Source organism: Centrocercus urophasianus, unplaced genomic scaffold (assembly GCF_019232065.1).
Source record: "Centrocercus urophasianus isolate 14NV4802_14NV808 unplaced genomic scaffold, USGS_Curo_1.0 seq_20, whole genome shotgun sequence".
Classification (NCBI taxonomy): Eukaryota; Metazoa; Chordata; class Aves; order Galliformes; family Phasianidae; genus Centrocercus; species Centrocercus urophasianus.
The window spans coordinates 20376596-20402311 of record NW_024884756.1 but is presented as its reverse complement, the minus strand read 5'-3'; the positions used below and the strand labels follow the sequence as shown (position 1 = coordinate 20402311).

Below are 25716 nucleotides of genomic sequence, written 5' to 3'. Positions count from 1 at the left end.
CCAGAAGTCTGAATTCAGAAAATAAGTGTATATACATCTATATGTATCAAAATAGTAAAAATAAAGAACATCCATGTTTTGCTCCCTGAAGTGCTAACTCTAGAATCCTTTCTACTGAAGCAAACTTTTGAGGATGATTCCTGACAACAGCCTCTGATTTGCCTTCCAGGTCATGCTGCATTTCCCCTCTGTCTGTACACAGCATTTGTAATTACTAGTTATATTGAGATCTTGGCTGGTCAAGGAATATAGCCATTCTAAGCAAGCACATGGAAGTGACTAAACTTAACTAAGGGCATGTATGCTTGAATATTAAATAAGTAAGTGTACCACTAACACTTATGTAACATAAAGGTTCTGGTGGTCTTTTAGCATAATCATAATACATTTGATTTACTTATATCACTTCAGACTTAAGAAGCACAAGATAAAGAACAGATAGAATAAAATAAAATTAAGTACATTCTGACTAATAACCTATTGGTTCTGCAAAATATAGTTTAAATGTGAATTTCTAATACTGATCAGCTAAGTATCTCATACAGTATTTAATTTTTCTGGTATTGAGTTGTGACCATTCATATATCACTGGGCAGACAATGATGAAAAATACAAACTTTCGAGTTTAAATTTTCTTTAAAAATTCAGTGTGACCTTTACAAGGACACTTCATGTAAAACTAACTCACATTTCAGTCCTAAAATGTTAATGCACTACAAGGTTAATTGCTCCTATTAATCCATGAAACAAGAACTGTATGTCCTTTCTTATATTAACCATTATTTACTTTTTTCATTCTTCCAACCAAAGCCCACAAGCTCCTGTCTTTGTTACAAAAACTAACAAAATGTTAGTTTGATAGATCTCACACAAGTTTACTGGCTTCCATTTGCGTGCCTCCACAAGTTCTAAAAGTCTTGGAATAAAAAAAACATGCATCAAACAGGGAGGTCAGCAGTTTGTTGCGATCACTTGCTGGAGCAGTTCAAGGAGCTTCTTTAGTTAAAAAAATATTTCTTTTTTTTCCCCATGTCTGTGATTTGAGAACAAGAGAGGAGATTTTATGTGCATATATAGCAATGGTAAGCAGCTGTAAAAACGTCCCACCCTAAAGATTGGTGAATATATGTTTCATTAACACAAGCACATCTGAAAGACATTTGACACTTTGGAAGACCAACTATAGTTCTTTAAAATGCCTCAGCTGAAATTCTTCAGATTATGGTCTTTAATGGCCATCCAAGGAGCCTTAATTGCCTTCTCGATTTGAAAATATATAAAACCTGTCCTTCTGACTATATTTGACTGCAGCCTAGTTTACTTTGCTAGAATATTTGGAAATGCTCTTATGTAAGCCAATCAGCAACATTTAAAAAGCCCTTCTGAAACCTTTTGCCTCTATCCTCTTTATTGTGGTTGGTTTTTTTTGTTTGTTTGTTTTCTTTCTTTTTTTTAGCTCACAAAACTAATCAGGGAGAATGGTCACTGATTTGTGACTTTAAAGAATCGTCCGTACACATGAGTACCAAATAATTAATAACAACAGAATAAATAATTTGTGACTATCCCATGCCATTATCAGTGAATGGCTTTGAAGAATGGTCACATCTGTATGCAGTTACAATGCAAAGAAATCCAGAAGCTGAACTAAGTGGATAACTGTTTCCTGCAAATAACGTTTCTAAGTACTTCTAGCTCTAACACAACCCTGGATGAAGGCCATCCCAATGCTTGTAAAGAAAGAGCTCTCCTCCAATAGGGTACCTATCAGTAGTACAGGTGGAGGGCCCTACAGGATGCTTGTCTCACACCCCTGGAGAAAAGATTGGCCTCCACTAATACATGTGGTAGCACTGAGGGCAGGCAGGAAGGTTTCCATGCAGACTCAGGTAAGCTCAAAGGCTTTTGTCCACTCAGAATGAAAAGTACATTGTACTTGACAATAAACCTGCCATTTGAAACCTCAGGGGTTTTAATCTTATAAATAATAGAGTTCAGAGAAGAAGGGTTTGCCAGTCTGCATAGCTCTGCCTGGAATTCAGATTTATGTAATGCACTTATAAGAACACAGTGCTGAAATGCGTGTAAGTGTTAGGGCATTTGAGATTCAGAGACTATATTGCACAAAAATATGCAACAGAACACTAATATTTCTCTCTGCTGTGCTATTTTCCTCTGCTGCCAGGAGAACATCCATCATTCAATGGCACATCAGAGACAGCCAATCTAGTGCATGCAGTGACATGGATTTTTACTTTCTACTGAAGATCCTGTAAGTAGGTATGATGTCCACATCTGAGAAAACTATTTCTCAGATAAAATGAGCCTAAAATTTACAAACATTGTTGAACACGTACAATAAAATATTTCCATTTATTAGGACTGATAAAAACTCTTTCTTTGAATATGCCAGCCTACATAGAATCATAGTATGGCTTAGGTTGAAAGGAACCTTAAACATCATCTAATTCCACCATCCTGTCAAGGGCTGGTTGCCACTCACCAGATCAGGCTGCCCAGGGCCCCACCTGACTGGCTTTGAGCATCTCCAATGATGGTGCATCTATAGGTTCTCTGGGCAGCCTGTGTCACTGCCTCACTGCTCTCACAATAAAGAATTTCCCCCTAGCATCTAACCAGAATTTCCCCTCCTTTAGTTTAAAGCCATTCCTTCTTGTCTGATCACTATCAGACCACATAAAAATTCCTCTTGTTTATATGTACTGTACTCAAGCACTGGAAGGCAGCAATGAGATCTCCCCAGAGTGTTCTCTCATCCAAGCTAAACAAACCCAACTCCTTCAACCTTTCTTCATAACAGAGGTGCTTTAGCCCTCTGAGCCCTCGGTTTGGCCAGGAGGTCCTTGCTCAGCCATGCTGATTTCCTGCCTCCTCTACTTGATTTCTCATGCTGGAGAAATGATTAGTTTATTTATAAAGTATATAGAAATAACTATTTTAAACTAAGAAAAGGAAAGAAACAGATTTTGACTTGCTTCTCTCTGGGCATCAGCAGAAAAGTTGCAGTAGTTCTACTGCAAAACAAACCCATACCTCAAATACATTCATGCATCAGAAAGAAAAATAAAATCCTACCATTTTTTAATGCAAAAAGAAAAGATGTGAAAAAGTAGCAGGACAAAAAAGAATGTATCAAATGCATTGTGGTGTATCTTTGTCTGGCAAGTGCATTCAGGAAATTGGGAGCGTTTCTTTGCACTTTCCACTTATAATGTCCAGAATATTAAAATGGCAAGCATGAAGCTGTCAGCAGATGCAGTTTCACTATGGGGATGTTATCACACGCAGCTTTGCTGTGTTATTCATTGCTTGCAGCTCTTCCAATCAGATAACCTTAGCAAACATGGTGCTGTCCATTGCCAGATGTGGTACATGCTATGCAGCATCTAGTTTTTGATGGACTAAAATGGATCTGTGAATTCTTCTCTTTATCAACCATCAGACGCACTATGAGATTCACAATGAGTATCTGGAAGTGTGCTGTCAAGTGCCAATTAGTGATGTTGCTGACCCAAAAGATAAAGAAGATCATAGAAGAAGCAGCCCAGTATAATTCTACACTCCAGTGTCCTTAAAGGAGACTCTCGTTTGTGAATGTACTCCTGCAGATGAAAGGGCAACAGGAGGTCAGTGGTTCCTGTCTTCAACAGTCTTCTACAATCTTATAATGAATTGTAAATAGAATCACTATCAACCTGCTCTTCCTGCACTGGAAATCAGTGTGAATGGTTTAGGAAAGCCAAACACTGATGATATTGTCTCTCAAGCTGAAGGCTACACTCTTTCCTCTGTGCTCCTCACAGTGTGTGAGTCCATCTGGCAGGAGGTCACCCTTGGCTCCTGCAGTGCCCTATTTGGCTTGGTGTGTTATTCCACTTCCCCATCACCATGTGGTAAAGCCACTCCACACAGCTACTGTGCTGGGAACCTGAGCACTTAATCATTTGAAGACAATTTGAAGATTCATGAATCAATGGAAATGTCTGCCTTCTTCTCAGAACAATTCTCAGCACCATTTGGCAAAATGTTATTATTATCATTTAATAAGGTTTTATCATGAGGTATCCCTAATTTCAGAATTTTAAATGATTTTATAAAATCAAAAGCATAATTTCATGCCCAGATGATTGCCAGCTTGAACTGCAAAATAAAAATCCCTTCTCAGAAATGCAATGTCACTAGCATGTGTAGAGAACATCTGACAATTTTGGATTTTAAGACCAGGCCTTTCCATCTAAGGATTAATGTATGCAGTAGTCACTGTAGGTGCAATATATTATTAATTAGCATATACAAAGCTTATTTATATTAAAAAAGCATGCTTAGTGAAAGAGACATAATTCCTGTTATTACCATCCCAAATGGCAGAAAACAAATATTGTATATAAAATTAATAAAAAATACAGGACAATACAGCAGCAAATTTGGAGTATATTTGTGTTCTACACTTGTGATTTTATACAGGACTGCTATTTTTAATGGTAGATTATGTGTGCCACTAGTATTTTTCTGAGGATACCCCTATACTTGAATGGCAATATTCCAAAAGAGCAGTTCTGGAGAAATGTGTTGTATAGATCTGTGACACTTATGCTACACAGCTATTGTATATTCAATAGATTTATGACTTTTTAAAGTATGTATGCACAGAGGAGGTAAAAATTACTTCAGATGTTCCCAGGCAACCATTAGACGGTGCAGTGCTTTCCTGCACACCACAAAGCCACTGAACAGTTTGCTACCAAACCAGTCACGTTTCAGAGTCCACTGAAGTTGTGACACCTCCACACTACTGCAGAAGTTCAAATACCATTGAAAGCACGTGTCAAACAAACATTAAACAAAGTCAACCAAATTCTGAGCTCATTCATGTATTGGGTTTTATGGCAGCATAACAGAAGCCTGTCAGTAAAGCAGGGAAGACCAGATGAAACTGTAAAACTATCTCCCTGTGTTATAATTTAGCATAGTAGCAGAACTATTCTCTGGGAGATGCCAGGCAATAAGAGGACAAGTCGCAACAACAAAGGCATTCCTAACCAGTGTGAACATTTGTCAAGGTATGGAAACAATTTACAATGTTTTCAGAATCGTGGTTCAGGTCAGTTCATTTTTATACTCTCCCATATGGTTCTGCTCCTTCTATTTCCAGAGTGAACCCTATTTATCTGGACGGTTGCTGTAGAAAATATATTGTTTGCAGAGAAAGTGAGAGTCATCAATAAAGAAAACTTCTCAAGATAGGTATATTGAGTATGTGCATTGGTTTGATCTGACAAGAGAAGAAAATGGCAAACAACTTGTTTTCTGCTTGAGAGGTATCTGAGAGCAGAGCACCGGTCAGACTGTATTGTGCCTTCTGGAGGCTCAGCAATAAAGGGACAGTTTGGGTGGAGAGTGCAAACAGAAATGGCTTTCAGTTACATTTTCCCCTTTAGAAAACTGAGCCTACCAGCATACTAAATAGTATTTGCACCACATTTTCACTTCTCCCCAACTCTGCAAACAGAGATCAGTTCAACTCTCCTGTGCGTAATCAAGAGCATAGACCACTCCTTGTGCATGGATCTGCTGTCCCTGAAGCTGGAAATACATCCCATTCTCTATGCCAAAATAGCCATGTCATACCACTTCTTAAGAGTCTGGCCTCCCCTCACCATAAAAAAAAAAACACAAAAACACACACATAAAAAAACATTAAGAAATGTTCCTCCTGTTCCTAAGAGTAGATACAACAAAAAAACACAAAAGCTCATACAGCTAATTTTCTTCCACAGTAAAAATGCCTAAACACAGGTCTATGATTGCTCTAGCTTTGTAGTAGATTAATATAGAGTGTTGAAAGGGCTTATGGAAAGAAATTTTTTTATTATTATTTTTCCCTAATGAATTGTGCAGCCTGTTGTCCATACTGAAGTGACATAGTAATCTTGAGCTTTGACCTTCTGGAAGCATCTAATAGTATGCAAAAACAAAGTTTATGATGTCAGAAAGCATTTATACTGGCTCACATGAAACTGGAACAATAACCAAAGCACTAGCCTGTGATCTGGGAAAAAAAAGCAGGACTTTGGGGGTTAGTAGAGGCTTCATTGATGGCAACTGCAATGAGTTCATCTTAAGCAGGGGACTGTGGTATTTACCTGAAGATGGAAAGAAGCAGTAGTTTTGCACCTCTTTCAGAAAAGGCAAAGTTCAAGGCAAAGTGAGAATGTCTTCTCCATGAATCCGCACAGAAAAATACTTTTGCATTCATGTGACATTGAGAAACAAATGACAGAGAATTTTCCATTGATAATTTAATTTGGAGGCCAGAGGGCCATCAATAACGTCATAAGCATACAACATAAAGCCAACTTTTCCCTGAGACAAGCAATCACAGTATAAATCTTTACAGCACGTTTGAATTTGTGCCTATGGAATGCAAAATCTTGAAAAATATAAATAAGTGGTGGGGACAGATTCAAGCCCACCGCAGATCATCATGTCTTTTTCATAAATACTTAAAACACAGAAAAATGAATCTGTAGATCTGGGCAGTGGAGTGTTACCCAGAGGTGCTGAACATCTCTGTCTCCTATCTATTTTAAAAGAAGATACAGAAACATCAGAATCAGACAATTGTCATCTGTCAGGGTCATATAGCAGAAAAATTCAGCCCTAACAGCTAGAACCTAAAATACATTAGGGGCCTCAATTTCTGGAGTAAAATTTACCCATTCCAAGATCCAGGTTCCTTTGGTGGTGCATATTTGCCACTGAAATCAAGGATTTTTAGCAGAAAGTATGTTGAGTGAGGCAATGTTTAAACCCACTAAGAAATGAGGAAGAGAAGCTGATAACCCCAAATCATATTTCCCATAGGACTAAGCCACGCACATAGAGCCCTCAGTTAAGCATTAAGATGTAATTCACATTCACAGCAAAACCTTCTGACTCACAGGCGCTTTGTTCCTCGAGGGCTGGACGACTGGATTACTCTTTAATTTTTGAAGATGGATGGTGGTGATGCTGCTTCTCGTCTTTTATAGCAGTGGTTAAAGCACTCACCCAGAAACTGGTGAACTGACTATGGTTCACTGACCTCCTCTGAGAGAGGGGGTTCAAATCTATGGCTTCCAGCCCAGCCTCTGGCTTCCAAGTGAAGTCACAATTACTGGTGATTTGGGAAAGGAGGGCAGAGCAGGAAAAGAAGGAGAGGGGCAGTTGGCTTCCCACTGAAGCTGTGCAGCTGTTCAGCAAAGGATGTAAGATTTATAAGGCCTGAGAGAAAGAGAAAATTAGAAAAATGGAGCTTGACTCTAGCCTAAACATGAAGGCTTCCTCTGGGAGAAAGTAAGAGCCATCCTCTTCAATGTTGCTAATGCTTCTAATTAATTTAGTTTTAAATGAGGTTTTACAGTAAGATTTTCATATGTGTGAATGGAGTCACTCTTTGATACATTTATCAACATTAATGAAGAGGTGAGTTTGCAATAGATGCCTGATGAAAGGCTGTGTTGGAATGTGAAGCCACGCTCTGTGCAGGGTGACACCATGCCCTGTACCATCATTCCAAGAGCCACCTGTGTCACTGCCCATGCTGAGCAGCCATGTTGTGCCTGCAGGGAGCATGTGGGCACACTCTGCCTCCCCTGAAGGCATTTCCCTGTCTTCATGCCAGCTGAAGGTCAGCTACAATGCAGAATCATAGAATCACAGAATCAGAGAACGACCTGGGTTGAAAAGGACCACGATGATCATCTAGTTTCAACCCCCCTACTATGTGCAAGGTTGCCAACCACTAGACCAGGCTGCCCAGAGCCCAGGATGCCCCATGCAGCCACTAAGATTAACTGGTAACAGGATAAAGAAGGAACTGGTATGAAAGAAAACTGACAATGGAATGAGGACAAAAGGGGATGAAGTTGTATGTGAGTACTCACAGGAGCAAGCAGAACCAATCTGCTTGCCAAAGGCGGTTTTCCCAGAAGGAAGGAGCAGAGTTCTGGCGCAGGCTCCCCTTGCACCACTGCCCACGTGCACCCAGCTCTGGTGACAGAAAGATGAGAAGTGAAATGAAAGGAAAACCAGATGTAGGCAAACTTCAAGATGCCATTTGGGTGCTCTCTTAAAGCAGGATAAAGCCTAATGAGATTGGTGTCTTCGCAACTTTTCAGTACATTAAATGCTTTGTTTTGTTTCGATTGCTTCCAAATTCATTCACCAGTCAGGTTACAATTATTGCTGCCCTTGGAAGAACCTCCTAATTTCCACACTATTGTTCATTCAGACACTTTAGTTAGTTGCTATTTGGGGCAAGTGCTGGAGATGTCACAGGTTTACTGATTTTCTTTTTAATTTAATCTCTATTTTATTTAATCTTCAAGAGTTTGGAGATCAGAAGCTATGCAAAAAAATTGCTTCTTTGTGCAACGTTTGCTTTGGTTGGCTGATAGTGAATTTGTAGCCACAGCAATGGCTTTGATTCACCAGGGAGAAAATCATGCTTTTACCTAATCTAACCAAACCAACTTTGTTCAGATTGATTCAGCTTCCAGCCTTGGCTCTGACCTCACCCTTACCCTCAATCCTGCCTCACTTTCACACTGAGTATTTTATACAGCCTCTATTTTCTCTCTGCATAGCTTCCCCGCAGCCCCCTCCCAAACCAGCCTCCATGTTCTCCTCATCAACCATTGCTTTAGAAATCTTCAGCCTGGATGGGCAGGCATGCAGTGCTGGCAGGTGGTGTAGCTGTTAGGCAGCCTTGTGTATCACAAGAGATCTGATGCTATCAAATTTCTTTTCCCCCAAAGACTAAAGCGAGCAAGCCTTTGTAAGCATGCAGGAGGGGGATGAAAACAGTTTGTCTCTTGAGCAGCCAGCCTTTGTCATTTTACAAATGAAATCACTTTGGAAATTTAGAGAATTAATATCATAATGAAGACGGGAGTACCCATTAGGGTGGTCTAATGTTGCTCTGGAGATATATGATGGATGTCCAGTTGCTGTAAGCCCTTATTTGCAGAGAGTCACCTCTGTAGTTGCCATTATTAGGAAGATGTCTGAAGCGGAGGATCAGACACAACCATTGCAAGATGAGATAGTGTTTGACTGGTTTCCAGGGAACCGAAGGATACAGCCTTAGTTGTACCTGTCACTATGGCTCCCAGCTTTTTTCCCCCTTAATGTCTTTTTTAGCTGTAGGAAGTTTCTCTTTAAAGATTCACTGCTTCTCTAATAGCACAAAAAGCAGTAATGGGAACATAAAAAATGTTACCTGGATTGCAGAAGAGCTTCAGTTTATTGCAAAACAATTGGTGTAATTCATCATCAAAGCATTGCAATATGCTGCATTAGTTAGCTTTTGCAAATAAAGATAACCAGGAGATCTAACCTGTGGTGCATTGCCTGCAGTAACTGGAAATATTCACCTGCTGCATCCACTTCTGGAGATACCTATCGCACTGTCAGAGAAGTGATGCTGTGATTGCCATTCCTGGAATTACCGCCTCAAGAAAGTAGTACTTCCAGGAATTATCTTAATGGGCAATTGAATCATCATTTCTAGCACTCCAGCATCTTTCCCAGAAGGACAGTTTTCCACAGTCAGTGATTCCAGTTAGAAGAAAATGTGGATATCCAGATCTCAATTCTAATCTTTTCCTGGCTGGTTTGCAGAGAACAGAAGCTTGATGCAGATCTTAAAATTCGGAAGAAAGGCACCTGGGACATGGGTTGCTGGAAAGCATCCAGCACAGTGATTTTGCCTGCACTTCATTTTATACTCCCTATTCTATCCAGGTCATTTATTTTCTTCCAATTATCTGTGTTCCCTTAGTAATTGTCTACTGGTCACTAACGTTGCTGCTTTGTTGCATTATTTCCTGGGAAGCTCAATAGCTGGTATAAGCTGTCGTGGCTGCAATGTCTTCCGTGAGAATTTACACCAGGGCAGTATCAGGGTTTAAAGAAAACCTGCTTAAATTTCCCTAATGTCCAGACTTTTTCCCAGCTATGGATGCAGGCAGAACAGCTTGCTGTTGCTAGCCTTTTCAAATAAATGCGACAAGATGGGGCCACACTTCATTCTATATATAATCAGTACTGATATGGGGGAGTAATCAGTGGTAAATAAAAATGAGTGCTGTTGAAATACCCTTTGTGTGTGTTCTCATGAATTACTCATGAAACAGGGGTTACAAATTTCTGCCCCGGTAATGGATCTGTACTGCCTTTATTTTTTTGTTAGTATACAGAGGTTGTGGTGTAGAGGGAGTTGGTTTTTGGATTTTGCTTTTTTTTTTTTTTTTTTTTTTTTCCTTCAAAATTCCACTTCGTTCCCCTAAATCTTCAGTTTAGTGGCCAGATTCACCTTGGTGGGAGCAAATGCAACTCTATTGATAGCAATGGAATTGAGTCTGCATATGTCAGCGATGAATTTGGCCCCATATTTATTGGAAATACCTGGGCTGTAGTGATATGATGTGGTAAATCATGCTGAGAGCAAATCAAACAGACAGGCTGTGGCTGCATCACTATTTCATAGAACTCAGGTCATAATGGACAGGACAATGCTGTACTGCAAAATTCAGTGCTAAGGAAAATACATTCTTTCTAACCTTTTATGAAAATACTTCTCATCCTTCAAAGGACAATTTAGGCAATGTGACCACTACTGGAACAAGTACAGAAGCATTTAAAAGGCAAATAGAAAAACACCATTGCCTGGGAGGAGAACAAGTGTCTGTAGGTATTCCCATGCTTGTGCTGTTCCAAAATTCCCATCAACTGTTGCATACACCCTCTAGAAATAAAGACATTCACTTGCACTACAACAAATGAAAGCAATGCAACACACCAGTTTTGAAGCCCAACAAACTACAAATGCAATATCAGCCAGAGAAGAGCTAATGAAAACAATCACATTAAACATAGCTCTTCAGTGCTTGGTGCTCAATAAGTGAGCAGCAGGCTTTCTCTGCCTGGCTTACAGAAAACAGGAGGTAGCAGTTTGCAAGGAGCAGCGTTTTAATGTGATTGGACTATAACAGACAATCTATTTACAGCATGCTCTTGGGAGCTTATAAACAAATGTTGAGTAATTTCAGCCAGCAGTAATTACCCTTGCAGCTGACAAGGATAGCATGATACTTTCTCCTTCACCTTCAGCCCAGTCCAGAAGGCACTGTACACAATGGCACTTCTAATTATTTCTGCATTTCTATGGCTAAAGACCAAAGTGTGTTATTAGAGAACATTTTAGAAGCTTTTTAAAAGCTTGTTTATTGGGACAATTAAAAGTCATCACTATGACAGCAAATAAAAGGTTCTGTTCCTCGGCACGCGGCGGCAGCGAGGTTCTGCCTGCTTACCTTGTCCGCCTTGTCTACATGAGGCAAAATTTACAGCCGCCCCTCACCACTGCTAATATCAGCTCAGCTGCATCAGTGCTAGTGAGGTGGGCAACCCTCAAGTGTACAGAGAATTGGGCTTTATAAATATCGTATTATCTAACCCTGCTTAGAGCACATTGAATAAACATGGTACTTAAAATGCTGTTCACTCATCTGCGCTCGAGCTCCCAACACAGCTGAAGGCAGTGGGGGTGAATCCGTCGGAGCGCTGAGGAGGTTTTTGCAGAATGCCTGTGCTGCAGAGAGGGCTGCAGACAGTCTGCCTTTTTGTCTTCTGTCGAAAGAAAATAAAACACAATTTCCAAAACATCCATTAACACTTGGATACTGGGGAAACACGTGCACTGGATTTGTCTCCCAGGTACAGGGCACACAGGTGGGTTAATTCTGGGCTGGGTACAACTGCCTTGAGGGAGCCAGAGGGAAAGAAGGGGCAGGGATGGGACCAGGCGGTGGCTGGGAGCAAGGCTGACCACTGATGGCACAGGAGCGGGGGTGTGCTGCCCTTCGAGTTCCCCTCTCCCCCTTGAGAAGGCACACTGAGGTCTTTTCATTTCCGAAAACCATCAGGACATGATGCAACTCCAGGAAAGCCCCCTCTTCAGTGTTATGGCTTTGGCCCTCCAGAGCCGATGGGAAAGCAGCGGTGGGCTTCCACTGCTGGATGAGGTATCCAGCTTTGCACAAGTCTAAATGCAGGTGCTTTACCTCAGTAACTTACCAATAGGGTAGAAATGCTCATCCTTCCTTCCTATCCTTTGGCAGGACCAGTGGCAGTAGCTGTACTATCTAAGGGGAGATCTCCAACCCCTGAGTGGCCTCAGAACTTCAGGGAGGCAGTGCAGCTCTTTCTTGTTCGGCCCAAAGCATCATTTCATTTTTTTCTCTTATGTCATTACTGGATCTCGTGCTCACACTCTATGAGTTAGAGTGTTCCCATTCCACCATGGGAACAGTACAGCAATTTCCACAGAGCAGTTTTAGAAATGCACTAGAAATGAAAGTGCCGTTCATGGTAAGGCGAGGCATAATCAGAATGATCACTGTAGGCAGTTGTAATTAACACAATGATTTAGTTACAAAGCCATACACCGCAAGAACTTTTATTTAACGTTGTAACACACTCATATACGAGCCAAACTATCCAAAAGTAATTGAGAGAGGCAGTGAACTGTGATGTGTGCTGGTTTGCAAACACCACGGACAGTTTGGCGTTCGCTGAGCTTCCATCCGCCTCAATAAATTCAGTTCAGACTCCTGCTATAGGAATTGACAGCAGATATCTAATCCCCAAAAGTGGATTATTTACATTTTTTGATACGTTACATTGCATTACATCCTGTCATGTTGCATCTCATCACAAGCAGATACAATATTGCATAACATGATGTGACACGATGACAGACATCAGAAATGTTTTTATGTTGTTTTGGGTTGTTTTTATTTTTTATTTTTTTTAAAGTTTTTTGCGTCTGGTGTCCAAAATGTTTCTGAGTGATTTCTAGGAAGATCAAGGAGTAAGAGCCTGCACTGTGTGCTCCTCGGGCAGCCAGCAAGCTGACTCTGCCATGCATTGTTCTAAATTGAGCAGCGTTGTTTTGTGGCTTTAAGAACCCTCAGCAATGCAATTCTGCACATATTTTGCAAATATTTTTAAAAGATTCATTAGGAAGGAAATCAGCAGAACACATGTTCAATAACAACACAAAACGACAACAGCTGCTGCAAATTACCCAGGCTGAAAGGAAACCCCAGAAATATATTGCAAACTTTAACAATGTACTTGAGCTGTTGATTGTTCCTACCGCCGCTCGCTCCTCGTCTCTGAGATACAGTTGGTGAAGGAACATTAATTTGTCCTTGTTCTTGAGACTGGCAGGTGTCACTTTGCCCAGTGTGGGATGTGAGTGACAGATATTTTGCAGCTGATGAAATGAGAATGCAGAAATTCAAGAGTGCCTCTGGGATTTCACTGGTCATTTGTGGCCGGCACAAGGGCAGGGCCCGCTGCTTCGCTAATGCAGGGCTGGCTGATGCTGCTGGCGCTGCAGCCTGCTGCACATTCACACCATTTTAAATAATATTTGTGTTGGGAAGCTCTTCACATACACACGCACGCACACATGCACACAATGGTAGTGTGTAGTTCGCTTCTTTCCGGACTGATTCTTTCTGGGAAATTGTTCTAACAGTTTTTTTCTGCCGTGTGCTAAAGCCTTTCTCAGTAGGATTTTACCAGCATCTGCTGCCTTTAATTCTTTGGAGAATATAAATTAAATTGACTTAAAGGAAGACATAAGGTAACACAGGTGAAGCTGAATTAAAAATAAGAGCAGTATTAAAAAAATGCAGTTAATAAGATAATTTCACTACACAGAGGGCTTCGTAAGAAATTGGGGAGATTTATATCAGTTGAAGTATTTCTGTCATCTTATTTATAAAAATGAATTCCAGGTAGATGTGCACAATGCTTAGTGCAAGCAAAAAGAGGTACAGGAAACAAGCACTGCAATGCTCAAGAATTAAGACTGAAATTTGCTGAATTTTAACACTATCCTGCAGCTTGCATTCACCTTTCCTTTGATTTTCAGACCATTTTATTTGCAGGGAACACAGAGGCCATGATTTCTAACATTATGCCAAAAAATAATTGTAAGTACAAGGAAAAGAAACTATCTAAAACTGATGTCTCAGATAGACATTTTCAGCCTTCATTTAAATAATACTTTTTTTTTTTTTTTTTCTTCACATTCATCAATTTTACTTGAAAGGAAAGGGGTTTAAAATGTTCTGTTGTTTCTAAAATATTTTTTTTATAAGAGCTATGGCGCGTACAAAAAGGAAAACTGTTCCATAAACGCTGTTAGCCTTTTATTAGAACTACACATTATTTTTGAGGTGGTGATTTTCAAAAAAACTTGAGGATTTCAGGACAAGGGCTCATTTTCCTAACCATGTTAAATGCGGTGTATATAGAACAGCGTAATTCAGAGACCCACTAACAGCATTTTCAGTTGTGATAAAAACTTATTAATATATTTGCCTCTTTAATGATTAACTGTCTTTGAATATTAAAAGATTTTTACAACACCTTATTCACACCGAGAAGACTCTGCAAAAGGCTGAGCTTCTTTATTTTATAAGTGAGGCTTCGTTTGATATGCATTCTGATTTTAAAAGAACCATAATATTTTAATCGATCTCTCTGTAAAGATCATGATTATTATAAATGAGATACAGCCGTGCACATCAAGCCTGGCTGGTAGATAGCAGGTCATGAGTCAGAAATTATATGAAGAGGGGAAGTAAAAACTAGAAAATTTTCCAACATGATTGTTTAAAGGAACAATTACATATACTGACACATGAATTCAAGACTTCAGCTGCATATGCAGAGTTAGCAGCCTTCATTTTATATTAATTTCCTTCCAGCTAGCCTGGAAAAATATCATTTGCAATAAAAAAAAGTAAACCTCCACATTATTAAGAAAAACATGCAATTTCATACTGAACTATTCATGTAATGGATGACATTAAAAATCTTTGCAGAGAAACATATCTGATGAAAATGTTGATACAAACCTAGGCTGTGAAAACACTGGTTAATGTCATTTGCCAAATGTTATTTTAATGCAGATAATTACTTATGTTAAATAATTTGAAAAACACATAAAGATAGCATCTGATGTGATACAAGCTTATTATTTTAGAGTAATTCCATTATCAGAGTTACAAAAATCCTTTTGAACAGATATTTTTCCTATTAAGCCTCTATTCTCCCCAAACCAATACTGTTTTATTTATACGCATGCACACATACGCACACATACAACTATATCTACACCATTTAAATGGATATTTCCCTCCCGACTTACAGATGCAAAGATATACAGTTATCCTTTGGAAATCAAATGTTTTTTTCTAGACAGCATGCTTCTTTAATTAAACTGTATTCTTTACAATGATCAAATGTAATTAGCAGTAACAAGTATTTAATGAAAACAAACTGCTTCCCTTTGAAATCCCTCCAACATGCTGTACTTCAAGTCCATCACTTCCCTGAGATCATTGTATCATAACAACTACAACTAAGTATATGATTAAAAAATTGCCAGTTACTGACTCATTGCACACGAATTAAAATAGGTGAGGCAAACACTGGAGATCTTGATCTGTGTCATATGCAAATTGTATCCTTTAAGATACTGCTTGCAGTAAACTAGTATGCAGTTGCAGGTTCAATGTGCTATAGATCTGTCTTTTAACTATCCTATTTGATATCATTATGTACTAAGACATTACCCCAGTATCTTTGATTAATACTGAGTGAGATGAGAAGGAAGTGCACTCGTACTGGACTCATTGACAGCGAGGTGCTATAGCAACTCTCCTGTAATTAATTGTGAGTGAAAGGGGGTTTGGTTTTTGCAGCCTCGTAAAACTTTTCCCACATGGCTGAACCCACGGTCAGGAGACGTTAGGCAACATTAACTGCCTGCACATTTCTGTAAGGCTCTGGAGGAAGCGGCTCAGCACTGGGGCTCCAATTCTGAAAACCTTGGGACACAAGACATCAGCGTCTACCTTTCATCTTAGCTGAGATTTGGAGAGGGTTCAGACCACAGAGGCTCCTTAATTCTCACTAATTCATTTGCTTTCCTGATTCACTTGGCTTGGGATAACCTGCGAATGATAATGAACCTGTAAGGGGAGCGCTTAGTCCCTTGTCTTTGAATGTGCTCGGCATGGATTGAGGGCTTTCTGTGAATCTTGCAAGAGGAAAAGAATCTTATTAGCACTGATTGCCAGTCATGAGGTTGCCTCTAAAAATTGCTCTTGTATTTTTAACTCTTGCTTGCATATAACAACCCCGGACAAGGAGAGATGTGTTGTTTACACATTGAACACAGCATTGTTCTCAACATTTACTCATTTCTCTTTGTAATTTGATCTAATCATAACACGTTTGCTTTATGTATGTCATTACTATACCACTATGAACACTTCATCATTTTTCCCATGATTATTCTACAAGTTCATAACTAGCCAAGTCCTCATCTCTTCACCCCCAGCTAAACATCCTCTTTGCATAAATGTGTGCTCTCTAGAATAAAGGGTCTCATTTTCTTTTTTCCTTTTGTTATTAACCATTTCAGCAGAGAACAGCTAGTACCAGCAGATTTCTAGCAGATTCAAGGTTCGCTTGTGTTGGTTCTTATATTTTTTATAAAACATATTGTGGTATGAATAAGAGTTCAAGCCCTGGTGAGAATATATGAAAATAAAACATGGAAAAATTGGGCTTATTTTTGCTTCTCTCTACCAAAGGAAAACTCACATTAGCACCATTTTTTTTTCCATTCATTTATGTGAATTTAAGTAACTGTAAAGAAGCAGTGGGTTGGAACTCAGAAATCTTTGTTTGATTGACTGAAATGAGACCACCAAATGCCTTCTGGAGGCAGCCTTTGCTAGTATATATTTTCAGAGCTGAGCATTTAGAATCTAGTTCCTCATGTGTCTTCATCATTGTCAGACCAGAACTAAAACTCCTTATTGAACACTGGGAGATATCAACCTTAAAGGCAGGCTCTGTTCTGATCTCCTTCTTCGAGACTGTAGCTGGCTTTTCTACCAAGCCTTCTTAGGAAGAGCATTTACAGTGTTTTCAGATGGACAGTCCGTCTTGTCTGCAAAAACATTCTGCTGTGGTTCTAGCCTTTTAAATATATAGTACATATATAGTTCTATAAAACTAGTGGTCTGGCTTTGGTATTTAGTAACAGGTTAAATTAAAGTCTGTGGTATCAGCCAAAGTGAGCATTATGCAACTTCCACATCTGGGACATCTATTCAGTAACCAGAAGTGAATGCTGCAGTGCACTAAGACAGTGAAAAATTATTTTAAGCTATTTTTTTTCCCTTGTGTACAGATGAGGGCGGCATGGCATTTGACAAAATAAAAAATTGCTTCTGGCTTCAGTTAATAAAATAATTTACTAGATTCCCCTTGAAATGAGTTTTATGCCTTTTCTGTCTAATTTGATGTTTCCTCAAAAAAACCTCCAAGTGACAAAACATTACACCCACTGTTTCTTAAAAGAATTTGCCAAAAAAGAATAATTATGCGAGACTGCTATAACTCAAATTTGAACTGGAACTTACTGTGTAGGAATATGGATTTCTATTACACTGATAGGCTTAATTCCTCTTCAGGGGGCATGGACAAGAGCTGATCAGCAAACAGGATTTATGTTGCATGGGAATTCTAACAGTTTGACATTTGCTTGTCAAATCATTAAATATTTCCATAGGACTGTTACCAAAAAAAATCCCAACTTGCTTTGGAAATGTCACACAAAAATATCTACATTTTGTATCAAAATGTCAAAACAAAACATTGATTCAAGCTGCTATGTTTCAAAATGTCAATTTGGTATAGTTTTTATCAGTATTTTGGCTGTATCTGATGTGTAAATTCTATTTAGAATTTTTTTGAGAAAATTTCATTGAATTTTACTTATCCAGAGTAAAATAAAGGCTCAAAAAAAACCCTATGTTTTTCAACAACATTTTTTTTGCTAGAATTGTCTCACAGCTCTACAGACAATAGTACATGGAAAAATACTTTTTTATTAAAACTTCCTAAAAGGTAGTTTTTGCCATTTTTAAAAACTGCAAAGAGTGTTTGAAGATACTATTAGACAACAACATCCACAACCTCAAGTACAACAATAGAAAATAAAGAAAAAAGGAAAACACTCAGTTTACTGAATCTATGGCCAATAGCATGGAAAAAATCCTTCACTGCATGTGCAAATTCCACCCTCGTTACATTTGTAAATAAATCTCGGTAAAGAAAGACACTTCTTATTCATGGTATGAACAAGATATTTCAGTGACTACCTTACTCATCTTAGGAACAGTAAATCCCTGAGAGCTCACCTCAGTACAGACAATGCTAGGGAGAATGTTTTGGAATAGCCAAAAATAAGAACACTCAGTGGAGAAATCAGACTCAAAGTATATCCATATATCCATATCCATATCCTGAAAATCATGCTGCTAGTTCGACCACAGGCTGTCAGAAGCCTCCCTACACTGGGTTTTTCACCTTTTGATTTTTCATCTGATGCCTTGTCTCCTAGTATAATCACAGAATCCTAGTGTCATTAAGGTTGGAGAAGACCTCTAGGATTATCTAGTCCAACCATCAGCCCATCACCATTATGCCCGCTAGCCATGTCCCAGAGTGCCACATTTACTTTTTTCTTGAAAACCTCCAGGGAAGAAGACTCTACCACCTCCTTGGACAGCATCTTCCAATATCTTGTCACTCTTACTGAAAAGAAATTTTTCTTGATATCCAACCTGAACTTCCCTGGTGTGACTTAAAGCCATTACCTCCCATCTTACTTACATGGCTTATGTATCCTGGCTGCATCTGCCACATAGAACCTTGCTAATTGTGGGAATTACAAGGGATGTTATCTCAGTGATATGTTACTATCCAGTTGTTGTTTTTTGTTTGTTTGTTTTGTTTATTTGTTTGCTGTTTCTTCCCCCTTTGGATTTTCTTGGACCTTTCTCTTCTGGGACAATTTATACTCCTAATGCCCTAGGCCCAATCTTGAGCCCATGAAAACCTCCAGGAATTGAAAACCAGGAGCTGGCCATCTCATGCTCTATTAATCAACAACTTAGACCACATTTTCCTCTTCACCAGCTTTCACTCATAGCACTTCCAAAATTTCTGCACAATGCTAAGCAGTTTTACAGTAATAAAATACATCTCTTAACTAATCTATTATCCCTCTATGTCTGAGAATGTGAGCAAAATCAGAATGTAGAACTCAGTCACATTTTTCAGTTCAACTTGCAAATTTGCCAGTGAAGAAATTATTTTCTCCTGTAACATTCTGGTCAAAAAGCATCAATTGGCAAGTTATGCTCATTTACATACATTTTCTATTAAACTTTTCTATCATAAAAAATTGCCTTTATGATCTAGACACATAATTTATTATGCAATGCACCACCACTATCATCACACTGAATTGCATTTTACGTGTTTATACTAACAGGGAAGGTGATCAGCTTTAGCCTTCTTTTCATTATATGCATCATTCATCCTCCAGCACCAAGATCTCTGGATTCTGTGGCATATCCATCATTATCTAACTGTCAACTATTTTCAGAGGTTCCACTGCTTTAAGCTCATTATTTCTTCAGATTGGTGAATCTACAGAGAATCTTTCCATAACATACAGAATTCAGCATGGTACATATGTACAGATGAATGGTAGAGGTTTGTCCTTCGCAGGCTCTTTGTACCTAGTTTTTGCCCCAGAACTGCAGCATGTAATGAGCAGCAAATGCATACTCATAGTACTAAAAATAATAAAAAAGTTAAATGGCATTAAAAATAATAACCAAATAGCTGCACCTTTGTATGGATGAGATGTTGTGAATAATCCTAGCTTACACATTGTTCAGTAGTTTGGTGTTACTGTCTCTTTATTCTGCAGGCTGCATAGTCAAAGAGCCGCACTAAGATAAGGATTTTTTTTCTGTCTCTGTTTACCTTAGTACATTTAATTTAATCAATAGCTGAATGGGAAAGAGGAGGAGAATTGGATGGTTCAAGAGACTGATAATGTGCTATCGAACTTTTCATCTCTATATCATTGATTCAACATAGGAATTGACACACTGGATCAGAGCAGTGGTCCATCTTCTCAGGTATCTCTCTGACAGTGACCTGTACTTGATGTGCTTCGGGAAGAGGCATCAAAAACCCTGTAGTAAGCATTTATGAAATAACCTGTTCATAGGATAGTTTTTTTTTTCCTAAATCTCCTATTTACAGCTTGCCTGATGTTCACACCCAGGGCAATCAATAACTTTTCAAAAATCTTATAAATTCTACATTTTGTGACAGATGGTGCATTTACCTACATACACGTCCGTCTGCCTCTGCATGCAGTTGAAGTCTTGGCCACCAAATTGCAATGAGTTCCAGAGGAGAATTGTGAATGGCAAAAATGTCTAATTTCACTGTAGTCATTCTTAGCTTGTCATCTTTCTAAATAAATAACCTCTTCTGCAGTGTTTAACTTCTCTTTACTAACCATTATAACTAGCAGCACATAAGTCATCTTCTGACTCAACAAAATAATTTAAAACTTTCAATCTGCCTTGAAATGAAGGATTTTGATGCTTCTAATTATTTCCATTTAATCTCTGTGCTTCATCTGTTTCTGCTGCATTCTCTTTGGGACAGGATAACTAGAACTGAATGTAGTACACTACTCAGTCAGGGCATATCACTGATGTTCTTAATGACATTCTAAGATTTTTGCTATTGTTTCTCTTCCATTCCTTTTGCATCTTAAGTGTGCTTTCTTTTATCTCTGCACATAGTAGAGTGTTTCACAGAACCATCTAGTATATGGCATTCGTCTTATCTTGAGTGACAACAGCAATGTATTTGAGTAGCACAAATTATTCCTTATGTTAGATTTGTCAAAACTAAACCTTATCCTGATTATTCAACAGAATGTGATAAATTTACATGAAGTTTCTATACTGCTTTTTTTGATAGTGAATTTTCTGAAATATTTGAGTTTCCTTCAGTGCTGTTTTTCTTACAATTATAATATGCATTTTGCATAACTAATATACAGGAAAAAAGAAACCAATATCAAACCTTGCTATGAAGTAATCAAATCCACCCACATGCATATACAGATATTAACTTTCTGTAGGTTCACAATGTCTTTTCATAGTTTTCTATTATTTAAACAGCTCCTAACCCTTCTTGTGTTCTCCACCTGTGTCTATTTCATGGCAGCATTTTTCAAATATACATATATATATATATATGTTTCAGAAGTTCAGTTAAAATACACTGTTTGGTTAACATAACACATTCTGGGCTTTCTTTATGTCACTATGTCACTTTCTGTCACACTGTTAATGTCACTATTATATAACACTAAAATCACTGTTATGATTCCAGTGCTAATTTTAATTTAGCCATAATTAGTTGGCATTTCCAGGGACTTTCCTAAAGCCTTAAAAATCAGCCTCAGCCCTTGCTACTTGATTGACAATGGCAGCCTTTACTGGGACATTATGTATATCTAAGAGCATCTCAGCCACTTTTTTCTTAAATACCTTTCCCAATTTTGGATATCCTGTCCCTCAGAAAAAAAAAAGAAAAAAAAAAAAGAAAAGGCAAAAGCAGTTGTCTTTGCTAGCATAAGTGAAATAGCTAATGTTCTCAACTCCAATCTCAATTCAGAATACAAACTAAAAACTGAACTGGTGACCTTGTTAGTAGTCCTAGCAAAGACGTTATATACATGCAGTAAGAACAAAATGACTCTTTCACCGTGGTGAAGATTATTGTCTTTTGATACTAGAATTAAGTAGCTGGTTTTTTTGCTAAGCAAAACCTTTCAGCTTTTTTCTTCTGAGTTCATGCCTAAATGAGTGAGAAGAAGTGCTAAGTCCATCAGGATTTTAAATATTCTTAACAGGAACTACAATGGTGCGGCACTAAGTATACTAGCTAGGCTGCAAGTGATGGGTTCTTAATGCCATTCTAAGACCAGATAAAAATTATTTTTGTTTGTCTCTTTTGCAAAACAGAGTTCTCTAATCCAGCACCTACCAGGAATGTTCAGCTCTGGCTATATGAACCTGAAGACCACCTAGAAACAGAAGCTTCAGATGTGCACAAGTCTCCATCTTCATTCTCTTCTACAGATTTAGCTGAACTGAAGTGTTCAGAGTGAAACTGCCAGCTGGAAGAAAAAAGTCAGCTTAGTTACACTCAAGATTTGCATCACTTCAAAGACACTGAGGATCAAGGAGGCCCACACCCTGTGCCCAGCTGAGAGAGATGAAGAAACTAACAGTGTGGGATGCTTCTCAAGAGCACATCTCCCTCTCCCTGCACCCGCCCAGCATTCCCATTGCACATGGGCACCAGTCACAGCTTTGGGCACAAGAAATTCTGCTTTACTTCTCTGCCCACATCGCTCATAGGCATGTTCAGATAAGCTGAAGATCTACCCTATAGCAAGGGAAACGTACATTATTCTCAATGTTACTTATGCCATCAGTGTTTTCAGGTTAATTTGTAAAAAAATATGACCTGAAAGCCTAAGATTGAGTTTCAAATGAGACAGTTAATTCAAGGCTTGGTTTAATAAACCTAATTTATTATGTGAGATAACAGAGTTCTGCAATTGACTGCACAGCTGCATGGCTGAAGTTAGTAATTCCTGTGAATAATGCCGCTAAAAGTATTATGTAGTCAGTCTGCAGCAGTCAGATGTGGTGCCTCGACAGCAGCTATCTGCTGTTATTGCTAAAATGTGGAAAAAACAAGAGGATGAATCATCTCAGCTGTAAATAACTGAGTTGCAGGGGCACAGCTGGAGCATTACGGCTCCCTACTCTTGCACAGCCCTTCCTATAGCTGCTGCAGCGTGCCACTATTGAGGGCTAAAGATGAAGAAGTTTTGTAACTTGCTTCTGTCATGTTTGCAAAAAAGCATACTCTTATCTCTAGCATTTCTGAGTCTTTTTGGTGTCTATGTAGCACTTCTGGATACCACCCTCAGTAGATGAAAATGTACAATGTTGTAATAAAGGTATAAAGCACTGCAATTACAGCGAATATGCTGGCAATGTCAGAACCAAGGCCAGGTAAATGAGTTTACCCAGAGGGTACTTCTAGGAGTGCAGGAAAATGCTTAATTCCGATAGAATAATTAGAAGACTGAAAGGAGGAAAAAGAAAAAAGAAAAAAAGAGTTACTTGAGTGAATAGAAGTGAGGTTTTCTCATGTACAAGGGCTTAAATGACACTGTAATTTTTCTCCTGAGAAGTTGCAAAGCTGGCCAAGCACAATTCTGAATGATTTGCCTACAACGCATAAGGTATAAGATACCGCTTTTAAGTCAGATGCACCAGTAATCCTTTCTCCTATAGTAGTTTCCCCATCTCCTGTTTTACATCTCACACTACTGTGATTATACAGATTATAATCCATTTAGAAGTGTATTTAAAAAGCAGCATCAAAAACATTTTGAAATACAATCTGGTATTGCAGTCAACAGTCAGAAGGTGGGACAAGTGCAACAATTTTGTGGAAAATGCATGTGAGCTTTGCTCTTATTTCTACTTCAGCTACTCATTTCTACAACATTGCTACTCACAGGTATAAAAATCTGGGAGGGTGAAAGTTGTTAGAATCTGAAATTAAACAAAAATTAAGAGAATGCATGATATCTGCATCTTCAGTTGCATCTTCATTACAATCGTAAGCAAGAACACGCCTGTCAGACTCACAGCGAGGGCTGTCTGTAGCGTGCGTTACCTGGAGGAAAGCATCCATGCAGCGCAGGCCGTTTGATGAGAAACTCAGCAGCACACAGGACCTGCTGCTCAGAGCCTGCTGGTACGCTCGCCCCACAGCACCACCGCGGCAGATGGGGACAGCAGCCAGGGCAGCGATGCTGTGGGGAAGGTGGCTTCTTCGTAACACTTCCACTTCAAGCAACTTCATGTCAGCAGTCAAAGTTACTGGTTCATGGAGTAGTGGCCTCCTGAAAATTGCTGCAGGACTGACATAGCTGTTAGTTTATCTGGCTAGCTTTAATAAATGGATGTGATACTATAAGGCTTGCTAAGGGACGCTGGCTCTCTATGCACAGCAGAATGGTTGGGTTAGTGGATTTTCATACTGATTTTCCATTGCTTCAGTGAGATAAAAATGAACCTGGAAAAATGTAGGAGACATAACCACCTTTTTCTTTTTTTCCTGCGTTTGTTAATATCATGATGTGCTAATGCACTTCATAACAAACGCTAATATTCAAACTACAGAAAAAAATCATAGTATTTCTATTTCATTCATAGTTGGATATGAAAAAATGAATGAGCATTCCCCAGTCTGAGCTGCACAGAAGAAAAAGACTTTTCAGTACATTCTTTGACAGTAAACCTTCATCTTACCCTTCCAGGTGGGAAAGTATTTTTGGTTTTTTTTTTCATGTTTTTAATCATACTGCAGACCTCTCAGCTGACAGCCACTCCTTTATTCATGAGCCTTTGTATGGCTTAAGGATGATACAACCTCTTAATAACCTTAATCAGGTTATTTTTTATTGTGTTTTAATTCATTATAATCCCAGTAAGTCTGTGGAAACCTGTGGAATTAAAATTTGTTTCTTTAATGGCTTATCTTTAAAACATTAGGTACAAAAGGCATTAAATTATTATTTGTCAAGAAAGAAACACATACATTGGTAAGAAAAAACTTTACAATGATAGATCTCAAGGTTTTATTTAAAGGGAACAGAACAAAATCCATAAGGGGTTGCCCTTTCCCCTTAGTTTGAACTCACAAGGTAATGCTAATTTGTCACTAACTCTTCAAGTTACTACTTTATAGCTACTCCAACAACATCTTTTGGCAACATCTAAGATGTCCTGCTGCGTACAATTAATCAGTATGTTGCTTTGCAAGTGAGTTGTGATACAGAACCCAGTATGTACATCACGGTATTGGTGTTGGGTATTCGACTGCTGGTCAGTGAGACTGCAGTGTAAGCGCAGTGGTCAGTTCTCCCCTATAGTTTGAGTCTAATGTAAGAGTCCAAAAAAACCAAAAACAAACAAAAAAACCCAACAACAACAACAAAAAACAACAACAAAGCAAAACCAAATTGTGAAAGAAGAATCTCTAAAAAAAAAGAAAAAATCCCCCAAATTAAGATTTCTTCTTTTTTTAAATTTTAAATATCTAAAGATCGAGCATTACTGTGAGTTGAGTTTCACTTGGTTGAAGAAAAAAATAAATAAATGGTAAAACATATGTGGACTACATTTGTTTCTTGAAGGGAGGAAGGTATGCTCAAAGCACTGTTGTACTGTCATCATCAAACAATGGGAATCTTTGGTTCCAAGCACAGCTTCTGGTACAAAGATGAGGCAAGCTGATATTTATAATTAAAATAGCATATATGTAGCCAGTTACTGAGCTCCTTGCTGGCACCTCACACCAATCATGATTATCAGTCAGAACCCAAGACCCAGATCAGAATATAAAAGAGACTTTGTTTGAGGGAGAGATTACGTGTTTATGTGTGATAATGTGTTGCTGGCTTTTCTCACTTTTTAAGTTATGGCTCATCAGGTAGCATTAAGATGATAGATTCAGGAATATGTTTATGATTGACCACATACAAGAACATCTATCACCTATACTGAATATAAT

The 25716-nt window shown here is 38.6% G+C and overlaps 1 long non-coding RNA gene across 20 annotated transcripts in view; it reads left to right on the top strand.

Moving 5' to 3' along the window:
* The window catches only part of LOC122162355, a 310769-nt gene extending 285597 nt beyond the window's left edge, over nt 1-25172 (top strand). For 14 of the 20 annotated variants that reach the window (XR_006169512.1, XR_006169508.1, XR_006169506.1 and 11 more), the window contains 3 exons: nt 2186-2272; nt 3464-3647; nt 22077-25172. This is a non-coding gene — a long non-coding RNA (uncharacterized LOC122162355). Of the gene's footprint in view, nt 1-2185; nt 2281-3463; nt 3648-10656; nt 10757-22076 lie in introns of all 20 variants that reach the window. The other 6 variants (XR_006169517.1, XR_006169518.1, XR_006169500.1 and 3 more) reach the window with 5 other exon arrangements.
* The last annotated feature ends 544 nt before the right edge of the window (nt 25173-25716 follow it).